Here is a 6,000-nt window from a genome sequence, read left to right as displayed (position 1 = left end):
CCCCGTGAGGATGAGGCCAAGAGCACCCACCGATCCTTAGCACACTGGCGACAGTCATGAGCAGTGATTACATTCTGGATGCTACTAGGTGTGAGATAGCCATGTTGGTTAGTGATGAGGGATGCATGTGTTCTACAACATGAAACTTTTCGTGGCGTTTGGGAGGATGATTACGAGTGCTTTGCGGCTATAAAGTAAGGTGGCATATGAATAGCACACAATCAGTAAAGACGATGACACCTATGGATCGATTGTCTTTGCTTGAGTTTTTGTTGTTATTGGACATGGTGAGCATGTAAAGGCACTTTGTGTTGGTATATGAACAACGTAAAAGTTTCTTTCCTGATTGCAAGGTGGTATATGAACAACATGCAACCGGTAAGGAAGATGACACCTCTGAATGAATTGTCTTTGCTTGAGCTGTTGTTGGAGATGGAGAACAAGTAAAGGCACCTTTTTGTATTGGCATGAGACAAATACAACAAGGTTCCATTTGTCACGATATGTGAGGTGTTGTTCTAGATGGCCATTAAGACCCCAAGGCATTCGTGCACGGTGCCGCCGTCATACAGATGCCTATACGTATAATGCTAGATTCCTTGTTCATGGCATGTGTTACTAGATGTTGCTCTTTACTGAATTTACATGTGTTCTTTGATGTGCATTGGGGCACACGTGGTTGGAGACATACACGAAGTGATGTTGTACGATCTATGGCTATTATTTGTTTATTCAACGTTGATGCTTTTTTAACCAAAAAGACACCATAGGACATCTTATACAAGTCTTCTTCTCTATCACATTGTGCATGTTGTTCACTCGACAACAAAGTGCATGACATTGATTTGTAAATATTGCATGGCTTGTCGTCCAAATTGGTAACACAATTTTCTTATATGTAGCATTTGTTTCAGCAACCATCTCATCCCACCTTATGTTCTAGTACCAAATATGGTCTCCATGCAATATGACCATTCTTAATATTTACACCAAAAATTTGCTTAGGAATAAGGTGGCAGATAAATCAACTAATTTTATTTTATTGTTTAATCAAACAAGTCATTTTAGATTGATGTATCTAAACTGGCTATTGTTTAGAGGTCAAAGTCGATTCATTAGTATCGAGATGTGTGAGGTGCCGTTCTAGAAGTCCGTTGGGTGTTGAGGCATGCGTGCATAGTGTAACGCCCGTGTTTTTATCTTATTTAAATTACGTTACCAATCACTCGCTTAAAAATTATTTAAACCTTTTCCGCCGCTTGAGCTCCTGAAGCCCACCTCCCAATTTTCCGCCGTTCCGACATGTCTCTTCCTCTTTTTCCACGGAGCCGCCCGTCCCTTTTCCTTTTCCACCAACCCTGCCATCCCGTTACATAACCATCGTGTCGCGGTCGGCCGCGTGCGCCTGCCCGGCCGCGACCGTCAGCGCCGCGCGCGTGTCCTATCTCTTCTTTTCTCATATTTTGTTTAAATCCATTTTATTTCTCTCTTCTAACTTTTTTCCAGACTCTTTTTTTTTTGCTCTGGCTTCCTCTTTCTTTTCTCCCCCGTGCTACCTGCTGCCTGCTTGAGCTGTAGCCCGCTCCTTGCGCGCACGCGCGGGCCAGCGCACGACCCGCTGCTGCCCGTGCACGCCAAGCCGGCGTGCGGCCCGCTGCTGCGCTGGCCCGTCCCGTCCCGTCCCCTCACCCTCGCAGCTCGCACTTTGTCCCCGAGCATCCAGGCCGCCATTAATGGCGAGGCTCCTGTACTGCCCGTGACCCCCCCCCCCCGCCGGCCATCTCCCCTCTTCCTCTCAGCCTATAAATCAGACCCCAAGCCGCCCCTCACTCCACCCACACCGCCCCAACACCTCTCCTCCTCTACCTCACGCTGCAGCTCGCCACCGCTGCTCACCATTGCCGCCCACCACCCATCACCGTGGACAGCCCTCCGTAGACCATCTCCGCACGAGGTGAGGGCCGGAATCGGACCCCCTCGGCCTCCTCTCTACTTTTTCCCCTCCCCGAGTGTTGCCATGCGCCAGGGGGCCGGCGCCCATGGCCTAGCCGCCCCCCTCCTACTATTCCCCTCCCCCTCCTGTTCGGTCTCGAGGAAGAAGAAAGACAGACTTGTGCATAACCCCCTTCACTTTTCCTCCTTATGCAGTCCACAGCCCCCATTTCATGCGATATTATGTTCTGAATCGATTCCAAACTTCACCACGCATCAAATATTCTCTCCAAGTCCCAAGATCCACATCCAACAAATATAATAGCCTCCTCTATTTTTAACCGAAGCTCTCTATTTTTCTTTTTAGCTCGTCGGCGAACTTTGTTTTATTGTGTGATTGTTTGTGTGTTGTAGCCGACGGTGTGACCGAGGAGGAGCAGGACCGCGAGCCGGAGCCCGAAGACCTGTACCTAGAGGAGGAGCTTCCGGAAGGCTTTGAGGACGGCAAGTCCAATCCCATCCTTTGATGCATATTTATCCCAGTTTTATAAACGCAACCTATTGGCCTATTTTATAAAATGCATTGTTTTATTGCAAGACATGGTCGGATAGCCACCCCTTGATTGCTACGACTATTCCTTGATGACCTAGGTTAATGTCTATATAGGATTTGCTCTGTTGGACGTTAACTACTGCTAGAGATGCTTATTACCTTTTTTTCCCTTTATTATATTTTAATCATGACCACAAAGCGCTTTACCGAAAATAAGGGTGTGAGTGTTTTAAAAGATAAAACGGGATTTTGGAAAAATAAAAGAAAGATATAACCTAATGAGATGGACGGTGTTTTCTGTGTGAAATGCCACTGGTGTGCTTGTACCTTTGTGGTTGAGCATGGTTCGGAGATGTCTGTCTTGTTAATGTAAGGATGAACTGAGGTGTCATCTTGCCTAACCCACTTATCGTACAACCACTCGACTGTTGTGTGGGCAACGGCTTAGTATAAACCCCACTAGTTGTTCTGCTAGCCAAAAGGAGAGCGGGTGAGCAACGGAAGATCATGGAGAAGGAATACGATCTGTGTGAGTTATGTTCCGGTTGTGTTTTTGTTGATAGGTCATTAACCCATGGTTGCTTCTGTGTTGGCTAGTTAGATTCAGCTAAGGTGGGTAATGGCATTGTTAGGATTCGCTGCGACACTAAGGTGTTCGTAGTGCGGTACCCTACTTGTGGGTAAAGTGTACAACCTCTGCAGATTGTAAAATCTATTCGAATAGCCGTGTCCACGGTATTGGACGAGTTACGGCATGGTCACTTCAATAGACATTTTGGGATGATTGGTTTTGTGGCGTGAGTTGTTTTGAAAGTGCCCGGCAGTTGTGTAGTGAGCTACTAGGAATGTGGAGTCCGGTAGCATTAAAACTTGGATCCTTGGTGTAGGATCAACCCCGCTTATTATTCAATTACTATAGAAATGTCTTGAGAAAACTCTTTTATTAAATGAACCCTTGTATGTGTAAAGCCCCCGCTTTATCGCAAATGAGACCTAGCCTCATCCTTGATATATCCGTGCATGATCTTTATTATTCCCCTCCGCGGGTGTGGTTGGACTTGTTGAGTACGTATATACTCACTCTTGCCTAGTTTTTACAGAGGAGGATCCGAACTTCGTCCCTGAAGACGTCGAGTAGGTCGCTGTCCTGCACCCAACCTTGCCTGTGGTTCAGGGTCTCCACAGGAAGCTTACCATGGCGCAAGACTCTGATGTTATCTTAGATTTCGTTGGCACTTTGGTTTGGTTTATAGTCCTTATGTTGTCCCTCTTGATAGTGGCGCTTCAGTGCCCGCTACCTCGACGGTTTGTACGGTAATGAACCATCTGATGTAATAAATGTGTTATCAGCCTCCTGAGTCTGATATTTGTATCACATTTAGTCACCTCTGACGAGAGGACGCTTCACATGGTGTGCTCGTAGATAGGGGCTGGTACACATACAACGAGTGCTCAGGTGCACCATCATGTTGTTGCTCTATCATTGCATCGCTTTCCACATGAGGATCTTACGTATCGTGTAGGGTTGCTTGGGGTACACATGGTTGGAGCCTTGTGTAATCTATGGGTACGGTGTTGCCACCTTCTTTGTTATCGTTCACGAGGTCTTTGCATGGCTGATTTGTCATCCACTCATGAGTAGGCAGTAAGGTGGCACCGCCGTGTAAACCTTGCTTAGTTTCTCCCAAATGTTAACACACTTTTCATATATGGAGCATTTGTCTTAGCAATAAACTCATCCACCATGTTAGGTTATATCATCAAATCATGCATCTGTAGCACTTAGGAGCATTTCTCACATTTGCATATAAAAAATTGCCTAGCGAATATGTTGGTGACAGATCAGTTAATTTCATTCATCGATCAAACAAGTACATTAAGGTTAAATCTAGTAGTCCATGGTCAAGGACCTCAAATCACTAATTGTGTTGAGCTAGGAATTACTATGGTGTTGTAGAAGTGAAGAGTTAAGGCTACCTAGCTTCGCCTCCTACCATTTTATATCGTTGTTGTTCCAATGTCAAGGTGGGGGAAGAAGAAATAGAGGCAGGGGTGGAGCTAGAAATCGAGTTGGGCCTCGGCTGCACCAATGGAGATTGAGTTACATGCACATACTTAAAGATACATAGGCTAATTTTTCACTATATACTACATGGAGGTTAATGGAGTTTTGTTTGTTGGACCCGGGCTGCAGCACCCCCAGCCCGGGTCCTAGATCCGCCCCTGAATAGAGGGATCATCAACTTAAATGCTTTTATGTAAAAATGGCATTGTCATGTGTGAGGCAATGTTCTAGACGGTTGTTGAGTTATAGGTCTTGTGTGCATTGTGAGGGCAAGTGTGGTGCGTGTATGACACATTCTCACTCACCGTGCATTGCCCCTGGTGTCATGCTTCATGTGGAGCTTGAGATGGTGGCTAAGGCAAGCATGGTTGGAGCCTTGGATCACCTTGCGATCCATGGATAGTGATTGATGACATCTTCATTTTTGCATTTTTTAGAGTTTTTTTGGGCGTTGTGTCGCATGATTTTACATGGATGACATGTCATGCACTCATATGAGGTACTTACATGGCATTGGTGTATAAATCTAACTTTGCTAGTAAGAATTGTTTCAGAAATAAACTTTTCATCACTATTCTTCCATTATCAAATCACCCTTTAGTAGAGATAGGAGCACTGCTCACATTTTATAAGAGACTTTCTTGTGACATTCCTCAATCAAACGAGTCAATTACATGTTGTAGCTATGATCAAATATTCAACCACCATCATAATTCTTGAAATAACCACACAAATAATATATTTAACAATGAATATTGCCATGATGTTGTTACAAGTCTACGCTAAAAATTTCTTCCATGTGTATGTTTTGTTATTGTTTCAATGTCAGGGAGCAAAATAGAGATAATTGTAGCAACCATCATATTAATGTTTCCCTATTCTTTTGGCATGATGTTGCTCGTTGCATGAGAAACTAGTCCTTTATTATAGCCTAGAGAATGCATGTTGGAACCATGGAAGTATGGGTATAGTATGATCTACATAGTCACTACCTTCTTTAGTTCTACCATTATTGTTTTCCATTATTGACGTGTCATTGTCTCTGGAGTAGGAAATTACGTGGCATAGATGTATCAATCCACTTATCTGAAGTTGGTTGAGACACATCTTTTATGCAGTGGGGCATTTGTTGGAGAAGTAAATTCATTACCCATACTATTCTCCATTATGAAAGCAAGACTTGGTAAAATAGAAACATTTCTCTCATCTATACGATAGATTTACTTAAAAGTAACATGGTGGCTTACCTAATTTCATTCTTCACAAAGTCATTTAAAGTTAGAGCTAGAGACTAATAACTAATTATATCTCATTTCTCAGACCAACTACAAAAATAGAATTTCTTTAACCATATTCACCGTTAACATATGCATTATTCCTTAGTTGGTGACTTGATGCGTTATTGTTTCAAAGAAAGTGGAGGGACGATCACAATCTAAAAACAAATCTA

Source organism: Panicum hallii, chromosome 1 (assembly GCF_002211085.1).
Source record: "Panicum hallii strain FIL2 chromosome 1, PHallii_v3.1, whole genome shotgun sequence".
In the NCBI taxonomy this organism is placed as follows: domain Eukaryota; kingdom Viridiplantae; phylum Streptophyta; class Magnoliopsida; order Poales; family Poaceae; genus Panicum; species Panicum hallii.
The sequence above is the reverse complement of the archived record's forward strand: the minus strand, read 5'-3'. Positions refer to the sequence as shown.